This window comes from Rattus rattus, chromosome 7 (assembly GCF_011064425.1).
Source record: "Rattus rattus isolate New Zealand chromosome 7, Rrattus_CSIRO_v1, whole genome shotgun sequence".
In the NCBI taxonomy this organism is placed as follows: domain Eukaryota; kingdom Metazoa; phylum Chordata; class Mammalia; order Rodentia; family Muridae; genus Rattus; species Rattus rattus.
In genome coordinates this window covers 67,399,632-67,416,441 of record NC_046160.1, presented here as the reverse complement: position 1 = coordinate 67,416,441, position 16,810 = coordinate 67,399,632, and the positions used below count along the sequence as shown (strand labels likewise).

General features: G+C 44.4%; 1 protein-coding gene across 7 annotated transcripts in view; it reads right to left on the bottom strand.

Moving 5' to 3' along the window:
* The window catches only part of Npas3 (neuronal PAS domain protein 3), an 814,553-nt gene that overhangs the window by 25,731 nt on the left and 772,012 nt on the right, over positions 1–16,810 (bottom strand). The window lies entirely within an intron of this gene.

Genomic DNA, 16,810 nt, shown 5'->3' with positions numbered 1-16,810 from the left:
TCTTCTACAGTCATAGCGGCTGACAGCATGTCTCCGAGTGCTCGTGGAGAATTCAGAGAACACATTGTATAGACTTTTTCCGGCAGTGTTAACACCATGTTGTTTGTTTTTTAAGGACTACCCCCCTCGTCCACATTTAGAGGAAATTCATTATCAGATGCTGAGCACCGAGCTAGCTGCAGAAGGAAAGGTTTGAATTATTAGCCTTGTTAGTAAAAGATGTCTTTCTCTCTCCGATTTTGTACTGAGAGAGATTACATGGCCATCTGCTTTCTGGAAGTCGTGGCTTAGAGATTTCCCGTATTCAGAAAATCCAATCCTTTTTACAAAAGTCTGAATAACAGACTCAGGGCTATGACATGAATGGATTCTTTGGATGGCAGACATTTCTCATTGGGCAGTACTAGGTTACCAGGGGTTCCGTGATGGATTGCAGCTCCCTGGGCGCTTTGGCCTGGGATGCTTTCCTTGAGCTCACACTCGGGAAGAATCAGGAAGGTGCACGGCATCACAGGTACCTGCCTAGGGGCTCCAGGGACAGCACTGGTCCGAATTGTTTGGTTTAGAGCCAAAATATACATACCAGACTCATCAGAGCAGAAGCACGGGCTCAGCTTCTAGAAATGATGGATGCAGTAGACAAAATCATAAATGGGTGAAAACCATGATGGGTTTGTATGGCTGTGCTTAGATAGAAAATGGGGTATGTCCATCAGGGCTGGGAAAAGTGGTCTCTGTGTGTGTGTGTGTGTGTGTGTGTGTGTGTGTGTGTGTGTGTGTGTGTAACTCTTGCTGCATTCTGAGGCCCCCGTTGTTGTGCGTGCATCACAATAACAAAGCCCAACAGGAGACTCCTGGGGTTCAGTCTACAAGAAGTCCCGTTTAGTGACCGAGTTTCCACATCCATCTGCTTTGCTCTCCAAATCCATCACAGAGGGTCATCACTCTACCTCTCAAGATGGCACGTTTGCTCCCTCGCCATGAGGAAGCACAGGGGAAGGGAGTCTCCCTTGCCTCACCTCGCCTCTCTGGAGCAATACCATCTGGAGTCTGCTCTCCTTCCCAGGGGCTCGGCCAGCGATGCCTTTTCCATTTTATCTTTGCTTCTCTTAAGTTATTCTGTTTTCCAAAGGCAATGCACATTCCTGTCAGTCAGGAAGAGGGATCAAAGCTTCCGGGGCTGCCCTTCAGAGTCCTGGCTGTTGTAAATAATACGTCTGCTCTGTCACCCTTCACAGGAGCGCCCAGAGCTGAGGAGGAGTGGGAAACGCCAGCCAGGAGGAGTATTTAGGTTATTTCAGCCTCGGCTTTTCGACCACCCACATTTGAAGTTGAGTAAATTCATACTTAATACACCTTTGCTTTAAGCTTTGGTCAGATGAGTCACTTTATGAATATTTGAAGCCGTTCCTGGAGGCAAGGGTGCTAAAACACCATCAGAGACACACATTCTTTTTTTTTTTCTTTTCTGCAAGACCTCATTAACTAATAAAGAAATAGCTAAAAGAAACAGGATTAACTTCACAGGAGGGGTGTTGCAGTTGAGTCCTCCCCCCCAGCTAGGCTTCCATAGATGCTCATTTATCATGATCTGTCCTGTTTTATCAGGGAAACTCAGCTTCTCAGAAACTCAGAGATCTATAAACGCTCAGAAAAACACACACCCAGAAATGATATACCAAATAATCCCTGCTTGGCATTCCGTTCTGAAGCAATTTCAAGGCATCTGGGCAGAGAGAGCTCCTGTGTCGGGCTCGTCTGTCCTCCGTTCTCCAAGCCTGATGTGGCCATTGTGATATCGGGACACAGACAAAGCAGGGTCCAGTTAGGTCTAGACTTAACAATTCTCTGATTCTGTAACCTGAGGGAAGCCACTCGGCCTCTTTGTGTCTCATTTCCCACCCTATGAAATGGGAATAACAGTGACTGTCCCACTGTGACGTCCAGGAAGCCAAGGAGGGCACTGGCACAGAGGCTTTACAGCTTTTAAATATGAAATATCTACTTAGGGTTGGCCACATGTCTTATTTTTGGATAGACCATAACATTTCATATCTGGATGAAAACATGACTTTTTCCATTAGGTGAGAAAAGAGGGTCTGGGAATTCCATTGCCTGCCCTGTCCCTTAGCTTAGAAATGGAAAGTTGCCTAGAGCCTAGGTTTCTGGGTATTGTGCACATGTCATTTGAATGCTGCTATGCCTGGTTCTTTTCTATGTCTATGCTCTAACTGAATGAAGCGTTAGAACTATATGCCAGATGGCAGCTTGCTACCCTAGCTAAAGTCAACTACGAATCTTCTGAACCATTTTACTTAGAAGCCAAAGCTCAGATGTTGAAAACTCTTTGGGCTACTGTACAAAATGGGAAGCAAAAAGAGACAAGAGGGGTGGGGCTGAAAGGAATTCTTTTGGATCCCAAGATTAAATTTTAGGTTTAAACTAATATATTTTCCAAACCTACTGTGTAATGCCTTTACCCCCACGTGGCGGGTTCTGTTCAGATGGAGAATGTGCCTGGTAGCCTGCGTACAAACATGTTGAGAACTTTCTCTTTTTCCTTTGTTGCCTTTAGGTTTAAGAGATAAAGCACAAGAATTGTCAAGAGGACCTGGGTTCAAATCCTAGCTCTGATACTTGATACCAAGAGAGCTGAAAGAACCATTTTATTTCTCAGTCACTAACGAAAATACTAAAAAACCTGCCACAGGAGGACAAATACATGCATCTCTCCATGTTTGAGGGATTGGTTCTAGGACTGCACACAATACCGAAATCAGCATATAATTCTGAAACCCGCGTTTGGAAGTAGGGTTTTCAGCCTGACCTCACATTCACTATTCTCCTGCTTCAGACTCCTGAATGCTACAGTTACAGGCAAGCATCAGTGCTTGGCCCAGCTTTAAGTTCTTTATGTAGATTTGCATAGATCCCATGCATAGCCTCCTGTATATGCCAAATCAAGCCTAGATTACTTTTATCATCTAATATAAAGTAGCTGCTATATAAATAATCTGTTACATTGTAGTGCTTAGAAATAATGACAAGGAAAAAAAAACATATGTGCAAATTCAGAACAGACTTTTCCCCAACATATTTTCCCTCTATCATTGGTTGAATCCTTGGGTGTGGGGTTTATGAATATTGTGGGCCAGCTGTCCTTAGCAAAGATCTCCTTAATTTCTTAGTGAGCTTAAGGAAAGGTGTGTATGACCTTGCTGGGTGCCAGAGAACAGACCACAGGGACTCTAGTATGATCTCATCTTCAATGAGTTTAGACTGTACAAAGCAACATATATGTAACATTTATAAGAGGGAGATGACACGGCGGCTGATGGAGACAGTGACTCTCAGTCCTAGTTATATGACACCCTCACTGACACCCTCACTGGTAGATTCCCAGTCTTTCTCCCCAGGATTCTGATGGGTAGGTGCAAGCTGAGACCCTAGCTTTTATGTTTGAAGTTCCAGAGAGGGTGCTAACAAGTAAAGTATCAGGCAAATGTGTTTGGCCTTGCAACAAGAACAAGTGGTTCTTGATACACACTGCAGTCATGGAGAATGGTTCTGGAAGTCTCCATAGCCATACCCAATGCCAAATAATCAAGTGATCCAGGGAACAGGGCACTGGCATCAGTGATTACATATGAGCCTTCTACCCTACTGAGAGGATTGGATGGAAATGTATATTGTGTCTGCTCTAGGAAGTGCATTCATAAAATGATGGGAATTTCTTTATGAGTGTGGGGCAGGAAGAAAAGTTTCGGCTGGATGGATTAGGATGACTATGTAAAACTGATATCATATCATTGACATAGGTACAGTCATGGAGCAGTGAGATAAGAATACCAACAATAATGCGAATGCTTCACTCCTTCTTTAAAAAGGGAAGAAGAATACCCTTGGGAGGGAATAGGGAAGCAAAGTTTAGAACAGAGGCAAAAGGAACACTCATTCAGAGCCTGTCCCACATGTGGCCCATACATATACAGCCACCAAACTAGATAAGACGGACGAAGCAAAGAAGTGCAGGCTGACAGGAACTGGATGTAGATCTCTCCTGAGAGACACAGCCAGAATACAGCAAATACATAGGCAAATGCCAGCAGCAAACCACTGAACCGAGAACAGGACCCCCATTGAAGGAATCAGAGAAAGGACTAGAAGAGCTTGAAGGGACTTGAGACCCCATATGAACAACAATGCCAACCAAGTAGAGCTTCCAGGGACTAAGCCACTACCCAAAGACTATACATGGACTGACCCTGGGCTCCAACTGCATAGGTAGCAATAATAGCCTAGTAAGGGCACCAGTGGAAGGGGAAGCCCTTGGTTCTGCCAAGACTGAACCCTCAGTGAATGGGATTGTTGGGGGAGGGCAGTAATGGGGGGAGGATGGAGAGGGGAACACCCATATACAAGGGGAGGGGGAGGGGTTCGGGGGATGTTGACCTGGAAACCAGGAAAGGGATAACAATTGAAATGTAAATAAGAAATAACCCAATTTAATAAAGATGGAGAGAAAAAAAGAATACCAACAATAAAGCGTAGGAAGAAAGAACCTGTGGGGAGAGCCCTGGGCTCTGGGGACATTTCAGTTGGCAGGCAGCAAATGGTCTCCAAATGTCAGTAGAAGCTGGGAAAAGACATCACACCATGACTCTGTGTGTGTGTGTATGAGCATGTGTGCATACATTCATGTGTGTGCATGTTATGTTTGGAGGCTGGAGATTGTAGCAGGTCTTTGATACTTGTGGGTTCATCTTTTTCCTTCCCATTTTCCCTCCCCAACACTAGATAGGAGAGAAACAAGGACAGAGGGGAGAGAATTAGATGCATCCCTGGATCTAATTTCTTTCCTTTTGTTTCTTCTTTGATCACAGCTACTAACAAACTACAACCAACCACCACCACCCTGGCCTCTAGAGTCCCTATTGTTTATATACCCCTGAAAAGTTCCCAGAATTCCAAATGTCACACCATAGCAGAAATTATCTGTAGCTGGCAATACCACGCTTCTACTAGAGCATGAGGCAAATCATAGTCAGCTGTTGCGGTCAGTCAGAAGCAGCCCCTCATCCTTATACCTGGGATAAAATGAAAGCACATTCTTAAAATTATTTTTGTGGGTTCTTTTTTTTAAAGAAACCAAAGTCCCCAAGTTGTCACTAAACAAGACCAGTGTTAAGTGCTTTCCTTTATTGCTCTCCACCTGAGTTTTTCATTACAGTATCATTTGCTGAACCTGGGTCTCAGCCATTCGGTGAGGATAGCTGGCCAATGAACTCCAGGGGTGGTCCTGTCTATACCTACCTAGAGCTGGAGTTACATGCACATGCTGTGATGATGCACACGCTGTGATGCCTGGGACCCAAGCCCAAGTGCTCACGCTTGTGTGGGATGGCAGGCTCTTACTGCCTGATCCACCTCCCGTGTGCCACACCAGGGCTTCTGAGCCTGTGTCACAGCATGGTGATGATAATGACAATTGGGAATACAGGGACATCTGACCAGTGTGAGAGCAAACACAATTTCCCCAGGACCAGTCTGTGTTTAACACCCTGGAGAGATGGAAAAGGTATCCAAGAGATGGTCACCAGCAAGAGATGGGTATCTAAGTAGTGATGACAGATGAAGGTATTGTTCTGGAAGGTTTTGTCTCCTTGGAGATGATAGTTAAAAACTAAGAAATCCAATGAAATTATCAATGGAGAAAACATAGATAAGAGGAAAATGCCAAAGGCATTGTTTTTGTCCTTTTGGGTACCTGAAGCCTAAGGCAATGTGTGTTTTCTAAGTGGAGGCTCCCACCCTCTGTAGCAGTTGGAGCTGTCCTCTCTGCATATGCAGTCACAGTTAACTGTGGTCAGGAGACGCGTATAGCACGATGAGAAACTTTGAGAGAAGGAGAAAGTGTGAGACGGAGGGAGGGCGTTCATATTGGTAGTATATTGTTATACTATCCATTTTATGATGACTTATGTTCCTGTAAATCGTATGCTGGTTTATAAACTCAAGTCCCTCACAGGGAGACCACAGCACATAAAGGTTTGTACCGCTGAGGTTTCAGGTGTCCACTGGAGAGTATTTGTGTGTCTGCCTGCTTTTGTTGTTAGGAATCAGCATGAACCCAGAGCCCTGTGTATGCTGGGGAGACTCCATCCCTGGGCTATACTCAAAGCCACTGGGGCTCTTAAACCTTATCTCCTGGATAAGGGGAAAAATGTTGAACTTCTGCTTACAAAAACAGGAAGAAGGAGGAGGAAGAGGAAGGAGAGGAGGAGGGACTGAGAGATGACTCAACAGTTAAGAAGCAGAGAACCTGGATTCAATTCCCCCAAACCTACATAGTGGCTCATAAGCATCTTTAATTCAAGTTCCAGGGGACCCAGCACTCTCTTCTGGGTGCTGCATACACTTGGTGTACAGCCATACACGCTGGCAAACACCACTTACATAAGCAAAAGTTCTGAAACCTCCCAGTTACTTTTTTTTAAGTGACGTCCTAAAATAAATGCAGGCTTTTCATAGAATCTCCAGGTCTAGATGCAGTATTCCAAAGGGTGGCTCTAGCCTCATTTTAAAGTTAAAGACATGAATGGGGTTGATTACAAATACAAATATACCAGCTCTAATTCTAAGATGTCAAATATTAAAAAAGTAATAAAATTACTTTAAATTTAAAATTTAAGAGCCATTCTGTGGTAGAAATAACAAAATTGGAAACAGGCCTTTGAATTTGGTCCTAGTTCTGGCAACCATGGTAAGCCATCCATCTTGGCCAGGGTAATAATTCTTCAGACAGAAAATGGTGGAAAAGAAATAGATGTGGATGATCTCTACAGGATTCCATAACCAGATACCCAGTACAGTATGCTTGGTGCTGACTACAGCTTGCAGGTTTTCAGAGGACAGCTGTGAACTGACAAATGTAGTTTCAAATAATCAAAAGGGAGTTTTAGGATTTATTTTTTTATGTATATGAGTACACGGTCACCATCTTCAGACACACCAGAAGAGGGCGTCAGATCCCATTATAGACAGTTGTAAGCCACCATGTATATAGTTTCTGGGAATTGAACTCAGGGTCTCTGGAAGAGCAGTCAGTGTGCCCTTAACCACTGAGACATCTCTGCAGCCCCATCAACGGGGATTTTTATGTATCATATCTGAGTTAAAACTACATCTGCACTCCAAAGGATCATCCCATATTCTGCTCTTTAATCTACCAGCATTCTTCAAAAGAACTCTTGGCACTATGAGATTCTTTGCCTTCAAGTTCATGGAAGTTTGAACCTCACACTTCCTCTCTCACCACTCTCATCATCAGGGGATGCACAGAAAGGCAAAGCCCATAAGTTTCCTCAACACCTGAAGGCCAGGGATTTCCAGGTTGAATTCCCACCACCATAATAAAGCCAGGCAAGTCAGCACTGCTTGTTTGTCCCAAAGTGAAAAGGTTATGGTCCAGAGTGCAGCCTTCTCTGATGAGTGCTGTGTGTCATGCTGTAAATGAGTCTGCTGAACATGGGCGAGCTCTGGAGTGGTAACAAGCCACACTGGCAGTCCTCCCCCTGCTGTATGCTCCTTGCATTCATCCCCTATCGACACACGCATTTCTCATAGTGTCTCATAAACAAGCCTGTTGCAAGACCCTGATGCAACCTTCACTGTTAGTACTCAAGGGAAGAAGGTCCCATGGAAGCCACACCTTTCCAGTTAGTACTCAAGGGAAGAAGGTCCATCATGGAAGCCACACCTTTCCAAGGGAAGAAGGTCCACCATGGAAGCCACACCTTTCCTGTTAGTACTCAAGGGAAGAAGGTCCCATGGAAGCCACACCTTTCCAGTTGGTACTCAAGGGAAGAAGGTCCCATGGAAGCCACACCTGGAAGCTAGGCTCCTTCCCTTTAGAAAGAAATCTTGCTTCTAATATTACGAGACATCATCAAATGGAAGTGCTGGCATCATTAATCACATGATGTTAAAGCACAGTATAGCACGAGAGTGGTCAGGGAACAAACATAGCCATAGGCACAGAAGACTATAGATCTCTGGGTTTGGAACATCTTAAGAGATTTTTTTTTTTTTACTTGTCCTTTAAGGGGGCCTAAATTTATCATAAAAATTAAGCTTCTTCTGGCACTCTGGTTTCTTTTTTTTTTTTCTCCCCTTGTAGAAGGCTGGTTTAGAACATAGATTATATTGAACCAGTAGCTTAGAGGGATGGAGTCAGCTGGCTATTTAAATGAGGGCTGTGAGGTGGACCTAAACTTGGGAAAGATAAGAGCTTAGCCATGTCTTTGGTACCAAAATAACTAGCCCAGAGCACAACCACTTAATTTATGTCGCCATAATAATATTGACTTTATAGACATCATTGCAATGCAAATTCTTCTGGAATGTTCTTCTGAGTAATTAGGCTACATTCATATGTTGGAGACTACCTGTGATAGATTGATCTTCTGCATTTCTAATGGCTACCACCAAGGTTATTGTACAACGCCTGAAAAACAGCCAACCAACAACCTTCCCTCTGAGCCTTAGGTGAAACAGCTCCCTTCATAGAGGAAGCAAACAGTGTGGAGACGAGAGCTCAGAACCCTTAGATTCCCTGGGAGGCAGAGTGGAGCACGCCACTTCCCCTTCTTCTTTGCAAGACCTCTGGTTTTAGTTCAGGAAGCAGACTTTCAAATGAAAGCTGTAGATTTGATGTGAGTTACAGCAGGACTTCAAATGCGGAAGACTGCCTTCTCAAAGAGGTAGCAAGACTGTGCAGAGAGGATTCAGAGGGAATGAACTAACTATGGGCTAGGAGAACACACAAGGCAGATCTCTTCCAGCGCAAGGGGAGGCTGGAAGAATAGAGGCTGTCCTGGAATGTCACTGGGTAGGCAAGAAGGGTGTCTGTGAACTCATGGATGCTAAGAGTCTTCCTTATAACATTGGGTACTATTGATATTGGGCACAGATTGCAGGGAGAGCTTCAGGTGGGGTCAACATGGGAAGAGAAGAATAAGTCTGGGCATGAGGGAGAGTGCGTTAAGACAGACAGATGCTGAAGAAATCAGTCTTGCCAGGTGGAAGGGCTACAGTTATGTGGGAAGTGTTCGTTTTCAGGACTCTACATCTTTTCAGGTTTGGATGGAGGAGGGTTTGATGTCACAGGAGGAGCATATCGTATGCCGGTTATCCGATTGCTGTAAGCCAGGGAAGGGAAGCAGGAAGCAGACACAGCTGGAAGGCTAGAGAGTCTGAGCTCTGGACAGCAGCATGAAGAGAAGGAAGTGAGTTTCAGCCCTCACCAGGGGTGCTCAGGTCCTGAAGGATGGATAACTCACCCCGACAGAGGTGTGTGTGAACGTGGGCACTGGTACTCTCACAGATGGGGTCCCCTTAGACTGCTCTGCACACAGATACCCAAAGTGGTTAAAAGGCCAGGTGCAGAGGGAAAGCTCTTTAATTAGAAGCCACGGAACAGCTGATGGTAATATCAGGGGTTTTGTTTAAACCAACCAGCAAAAACAGCTTCTGGAATCAGTGGTTCTTAAAATTGTATGTGTAGGAGAAAAGCAAGCTTGTGAGGAAGGTGGACTCCCAGGTCCCATCTCTACAACTTTAGATTCTTCGTCCCTCAGGATGTCCTGGGCATTGGCTCTCCCCACTGCTTGGGAGGGTGGGGGTTGGCAGGCTTTACTGTCCAACAGAAAGGCTGGATGAGCCCATGGATCATAAAAAAGGCCACCCAGGGCGCATCGCAGCCTGCCTTCCAAAGGAGAAAAGCATGTATTTACAATAAACTCTGTTCTGAAAAATAGTCGGACCTGGTGCTTTTTGGTTCCCAGACAACGGAGGATTGGCACCTGAGAAGCAGGAGGCCAGAGCTGGTGTGGGCTAGAGACTCGCTTCCGGTGCTTGCCCTTTTCTTTGTGAAAGGGTCTGCCTTCTCAGTGGCTACACCACAGTGGGCTGCTCTGTTGTGCTGGGAGCCTCCTGGGGGAGGCTGAGCTCTGCCAATCCCCTCCCCCTCCCCATCCTGCCGCTGGCTCAGCTCCTGATTAATTCAGGGGATCCTGGGAGGTTAACCCTTAATTTGATGGCTCCAGTGGGGGAGCTGAGAGATTGCTGGTAATTCATCACCCTTGTTTCATTTTTTTTTAAATAGAAATATTTTCTAAAGGCAACAAGTAAAAATTCACTTTAAAAACCCACATTTAATATACAATAGATATTTTCTCCTTACATGACTGTGTCCTCCAAACATAAGTTACTACTCATCTATCTCTTTTAACAAAGTTCAAATGCATAACATGAAAAATAGAACTACAATTACAGCCAAAGGTCTCAAAATGGGCCCAGACCCCATATCTGCTTCTTGTTTCCCTCTGGAGAAAATAGTCTTTCTTCTCCCAAAGATAAGATTTTTTTTTTTTATTGGGATAGTTTAACTAAGCTGCCAGATCTCCTTAACGAGATTATGTAAATGTACGCCAAGGATATAAACCACATTTTCTCCGAGAGTGGAACACTTCAAATATCATTTAATAAAACAGGACCGTGGTAGAAACACATCTATAAATTGTTATGTGGCAAAGCGAGAAGACTGAGCTGTACACATCTGATCAAATTTCACCTGATTCGGTTACTTTATTAAAGTCTCCTAGAGAAGGACAGAGCACCATTGTGCTGTAGGAGAGGGCAAGTCTCTCATCCCCTGTCACTTGATGTGGAGGATGGGCATCACCCTTCCTGGCCCCCCAGAACCCCTTGTGGCTTAGCGCCACTGACAGGGCAGAGAGGCATTTCTTCTCACTATGACAGGCTTCGACCATATCTTCCAACCATGTCAGGAAACAAAGAGGATTCGGAACCGGTCTCATGCCAAGCAAGGGATAAAAACGAGCTCCCTATTTCCTCCCCCTGTCCCACTTCTCAGAGAGAAATGCTATGGTAGGCGATACACTGTCTTTGAAGCCCATAGGCTCTTATCGTAATGGGAAAGATCTAACACATTCTATGTCTCGATAGAAACAAAGGCAGGGTATGTTTCTGGCCTTCGCTTTACTCCTTGGCACATTTGACATAAATTTCCTGTGTTCAACAACCAGTCATGTTCTAAGTCTCTTATTTCTCTCTCAAGTTTGCTAGCAGAGTTTTATACAGATGCTCTAAACTATAACAAATCCAAAGAATGTTCAAAGCCAGCTGGGAGCCATGAACTAGGTGCTCCCTGCATGAAGGTGGCAGTCTCGGCCAAGAGGAAACATGGATAGCCTCAAAAAGGGATCCTGTTCTGCCCCTCCTTCATCATAAAGGACTATGGGACAATAATGAATGTGTTTCGACCAGAAAGGAAAACATTGAGAGATGATTTAGATACTGAGTGGAGTCAAGTCTTCTCTTCCTCAGTTAAGAAGTCACAGAATTAAAGAGTTAGCCACATAGACCTGAGAGCCAGGCTGAATATCAGTGGAGGGCAGTCTCCTGAGGTAGAGTGGTTTTTAATTTTCCTCTTAAAGGTAGTTAAAGTTTTTTTTTTTTAAGGATTATTTATTTATTTTATGTATGTGAGTACACTATAGCAGTCTTCAGACACACCAGAAGAGGGCATCAGATCCCATCACAGATGGTTGTGAGCCACCATGTGGTTGCTGGGAATTGAACTCAGGACCTCTGGAAGAGCAGTCAGTGCTCTTAACCACTGAGCCATCTGTCCAGCTCCTAAAGTTGTTTAAAGCAAACAGGAAGGTCAGGTCGGTTTTAAACTCCAGTCAACTCCAGTCTTCCAAGAATTTAGATATAACACTCCTTTAATGATCAAACCCGGTGAACATTCGCCTAATGCTTCATTACCATTGAGACCATTTAGAATGACACGTCAGAGGGCAGTTTCCTCTTTTCTTTCCCTAAACATGTACATGTGTGTGTGTGTGTGTGTGTGTGTGTGTGTGTGTACACTTGCGCACATGACTGTCTGCCTCTCTGTCTGTGTACATATATAAACGAATTGATCAAACTGAGGACTTTAACTTTCCAAAGCCCCATGCACTGACAAGGGTCATTATCCATTCAGCAGATGCAATTCCAGCACTCGCGGGCCTTCTGTGCCTGCAGCCAGCTCATTTGCTGCATTTGGTTTCTTCAGCCATGATTAGAGATAGTCATTTACAGTCACACATTTGGAAACTCCTTAACCAGCTCCTAGCAGTTTCTTTTCTGAAGCAGTTTAAATAGATGAGGGTGGAGCGTCAGCAGCGACAGCACTTTCCCCAGCCCTGCTGATTTCCAATGCTATTTCTATGTCTTTATCAGGATTTCCATTTTATAGAAAGGCTTGAAACAAGGTTTAGGGCGCAGAGATGCACAGCCCAGAGCTGAAAGGAGTCATCGTTTTGGGAAAGATCAATTCTAGAAATTAAAATCGAAACCACACTCTATAACAACGACAACAAAAAGTCCCCTTTCTTCCTTCATTTTCAAGAATACTTTTTGAAGTAATTGGCACAAAGACTGTTCAAGTGCAGACTGCTGCAAGTGTGCTCTTGGCAATAACCTCATACACACTAGGGAAACCTTAATGTGCTCAAGATGCCAAATCCAAACTGACACCAGGAACTCAAATGTGGGAACAGACAGGGAGCCTGGAAAGCATCTCTGTGTAATACAAACCCACACAGAGAAGGAGCAGCTCTTACTGTTCATGGTTTAGCCTACAATGCATCGTCCTCAGTGAATAGAGTATACATAAGAAATTAGAATTATCAATGGGGGGGTGGTGGTTCTTAGGAGTCTTTTTGATATATAATATGACATTGATAATGCCTTCTTTGGTTTCTTAACCAGACATCATCGCAGCCAAAGAAATCAGGTTGGGATCTATTTGAGAGAGGAGAGTTTGAACTGGAGAATTTGACCTCTGGGACAGAACTTCTATAGGGCATCACAAGGGAATAGCTGCATCCTCCTGTGGCCTGGCTTTCCCCTATTTACAGTGTCAGTGTGAATCTGTGTAACCCAAGTGCAGGGAAGGGGGCTCCTGTTCTATCTCTCTCCTGTGTGGAATGAAGGGGGAAGAATTTATAGGCTCGGGCACACTGACGATGTGGGGGAGAGTTCAGATTTCCCTATTCAATCGTATATAAAATGAAAACTTGTTTAAAAAAAATTCCTTCCTCAAGTCATGATCTGCTTTGCTATTTTATGGTAAAGATTCAAGGATTTGGAGATTTTCTGCTTCTTTCTCCACCCACTTTTCAAATTTATCCCCGATTGTGACCAGCACTCTCTCCCCCCACTGAAACTGAGAAGATGGCTCCATTTTCACAGTCTTGCTAAGTGAGATTTCTCCTGCATCCCCCTGGAGTTCAAACGTGCGATCCTTTTTTTTTTTCATGGGGAACGTTTGAAGTCCCCTTTAAAAATAATGCCTTGAGGATATTTTTCCCTAATACCATTTAGAGAAACTTGAAAGCATATGGCCCTGGAAGCGCAGAGGGTTCTAATGAAGCAATCAGCAACAGTGCTCATATGCAGGCTTCCCCATGAGTGCTCACACCCAGCCCGGATCAGCCCTGCCAGTGAAGCGCAGTTCTGCAGACACCCGGATAAAGGCACAGTGAACCAGTGCAAGAAGTGATGACTCTCTGTGAAGGGTGGAAATTGCTGGAAAGGTTGGGTCAGATCACAAGTGTCAGTGGCCAAACAAACCAATCTTGTAAGCTTGCACGACACTGCTGAGCAAATATTCCTCTCTAGTGTAGTCCCTATGCATGGTGTGGGAGGGGGAAGATAACATTCCTTTGTAGGGTTCTATTTGATGTGGTCCCTAGAAGCCCTCCCATTACCTCAGGTGATTCTCTACACAGCCAGGGAAGACTAAATAAAACAAAAACATGGGATATTAATGCACTTTGCCCAGATCTGGGTGGAATCTACTGCTCTCCTGCGGTTCTTCAGTGGCTCTCCCAAATCTATGATAATTAAAATGGTGTTTTTCTGGGTATGGTCTCCATAGCGTCAACACTTTGCTGTTTCCCTGGAATTTTAGCTGGAGAAAAGTAATGATTTTCTTGATTACTGGAGCTCAGAATGGCTGAGAAAAAAGGCAATTGGTATCAGCATCTATTATCGTAGATCTGCTTTGGTCTAGGCAGGCATAACCCCCAAAAGAGAGACTCGAAGAGGTAGTAAACCTCACTCCTTTGCAATGCCTTCTATGTCATTAACAGTTCTGTAGAGAGAGATGAGGGGAGTGGGTGACTGGCAGGTGTGTGAATTGCTTAGATTCGAGAGGAGATGCCCCACTCTCTCCTGGTTTCTAATGTGGTCAGATAACGCTTTTCAAGTGTCCAGATGTTGCTGTATTATTTCGTATACTCCATTTGTGCTACGTACGTTCATCCATCCACTCAACACTATCACAAAGATTGATCTACTGCCTGACATTGGCCTAGGCTCCTGGGATACAGTGGCACAAAGGGCTGACAGTGGGGAGTGATGAGATCTGCTAAATGTTTCTGGCTGGCTTCCATGTTCTCAGAGGAGGTCAGGTAGGATACTCCTGCTGAGGTCCAGGCAAGGGAGAAGATGGTAGTCCAGGCGGAGGTAATGACTCCTTACTGGGTTCTGGGTAAAGTCTGAAGGCAGGGTTGACAACTTGACTAATGTTTGAGTTTCTGCTGTATTCTATGGGGTTTGAAGCAGAGCAGTGCCAAGTCACGCACAGGCCTACACTTTAGCCCAAAGCTTCAGGATGGAGGGTGTTGCTACTTCCAGAGGTGAAAGGACTGGTGGAGAGCAAAATGTCTTGGGGATTTCTATTATATTACATTTGAGAAATTGTCAACAATCAAATGAAAATGAACCTGCTGGGTATAGCCATTTAAACGTACTTCTCAGTTGTCAACATTTTCCTCTACACTTTGTTCAAAGATTGTCTATAATGTTAAAGTGGAGACATTTCAGTATATACCTACTCAATATGATAAATATCCCTGGGGAAATAGGGAATTAATGCTACACATACACTACCAGACCTGGTTTCTTTTTCAGTCTGGGTCTGAGAGGACAAGGAAGGCAGTTTCTGAAAATACACACTTGTGAGTCAGACTGAAGACAAGTCCAGCAAGTCAGGCAAGCCTAACAATGAACCCCAGTAAGGAGGCTTGTGTAGCCCACAGGACCTTTTACCAGTCAGAAAGAAATGTATTTCTTAAGACTATCACCTTCTCGTGTTTAGGAACAGATTTCAATATGGAGAAACTGAGTCAACCTATGCAAACAGGCTCTGGTCAACCCTAGATAGAAGAGTATGGCTAGCACCATGTTTAAGGAGGTTTGATTCGAATGTCCTCAGAAGGCCAACAGTTGACTTAGGTCCCGTCATTTCACATTTACGCCGAGTTCTGGAAGTTATTTAAGGAAGACAATAGACAGAACTTCCTGGCAGAGCGTGCTGGCTAATATTTAGAGGGCTGGTATATCTGGCAAAGGTCCCTCTTTAGAAGTCCATGTACAGAGAGAACCTGTCCAAAGCAGTGACCTTCTCTCAGCTGCTGGGGGCCTGCTACTTGTGTTTGGTTCTTTAATGCTGCTACGGCTGTGATGATGGCTAAGGTGGTGATTTATTTATAAGGAAGCATAATAAAGCCTCTGCAATTTGAATGCTGGGCTGAAGAGTGGGAGGTGAACCCAACCGAGGCAGGCGATCTCAACTTAGAAGTAAGCACTACGAGGCTCTTATGCTTTATCTACCCTTGGAAGCAATTTTGTCATTTTTAATTGACCGATTTTACCTTGTTTGCTTAACATTTATTAATTGATTGTTATGCTCATGCAATTAATTCAAAAGCTGGCAAGTTTAATGCAGAGAAATTAATTTTCTTTTACCAACATGCCACTTAAAATACATTTTTGGAAGCCTGGGTTACCAGGAAATTACCTTCAAATTAATCAACAAGGAAATTAGATGGTAGTGTCCCTTGACACCTGTCAATCCAAAATATGTCAGTTTCTTCCTTTTGTTTGCGTGAGCTTTTCCGCTGAGTAAGGAATAAGAGGAACCCTCGATTTTGAACTGTAGTCACCCCACATCTTAATAGGCAGGGGAGGGAGGCAGTCATTTAAAAAAGAATGATTCTTACTTTTCATTAAGAGAAATTGCGGCAAAGGGGTCAATTTACAAAGAGAATCTGAAATTAAACCTATTACCTTTTCCTGAAAGAGCTCTTCTGACTCTGTTCTCTATTTGACCCCTTACCAGGGGCTTACCCTCACCCGGGCCCTGTTGTAGCAGACTTTTCAGGTAGATGGACATGCCAGCCAAACTCTGAGTGAGACCTCTGGCACAGGAGTATGCCAAGCATAGGGGGAGGGAGGAGGGGGACATCCCAGGAGCAGTGGGGGACTTTCGTAGGAGGTAGCATCAGCATGTGGTTTTATATGGTACCTAGGACTCACAGCCCTCTAGGCAGGAGCACTTAGCAAGCAGACAGTAAAATGCATTTGTGTTCAGAAATCAGGAATGGAGACACCAGAGGGGCACAGCTGGGCAATGCTGGGGAATGTGGTGCTGGTTTGGTCATAGCGTGATACATGCTGCCCAAAGTCATTGGGATGCTTGTTTTAGAGACAAAAAGGGAATGCCTGAGGAATTCTGAAGCAAGGGTTTTATGATTTGACCCCAGATTTAGAGAGAAAACTTGGAAGGTTTATATGAATGCCATCAACTAGTATTTTCCCCTGTTGGGTACTGTGCTGGGTGTTAAAGCCACCGCAGTTACTAAGGGTCCCACAGTGCATCTGTGTTCAA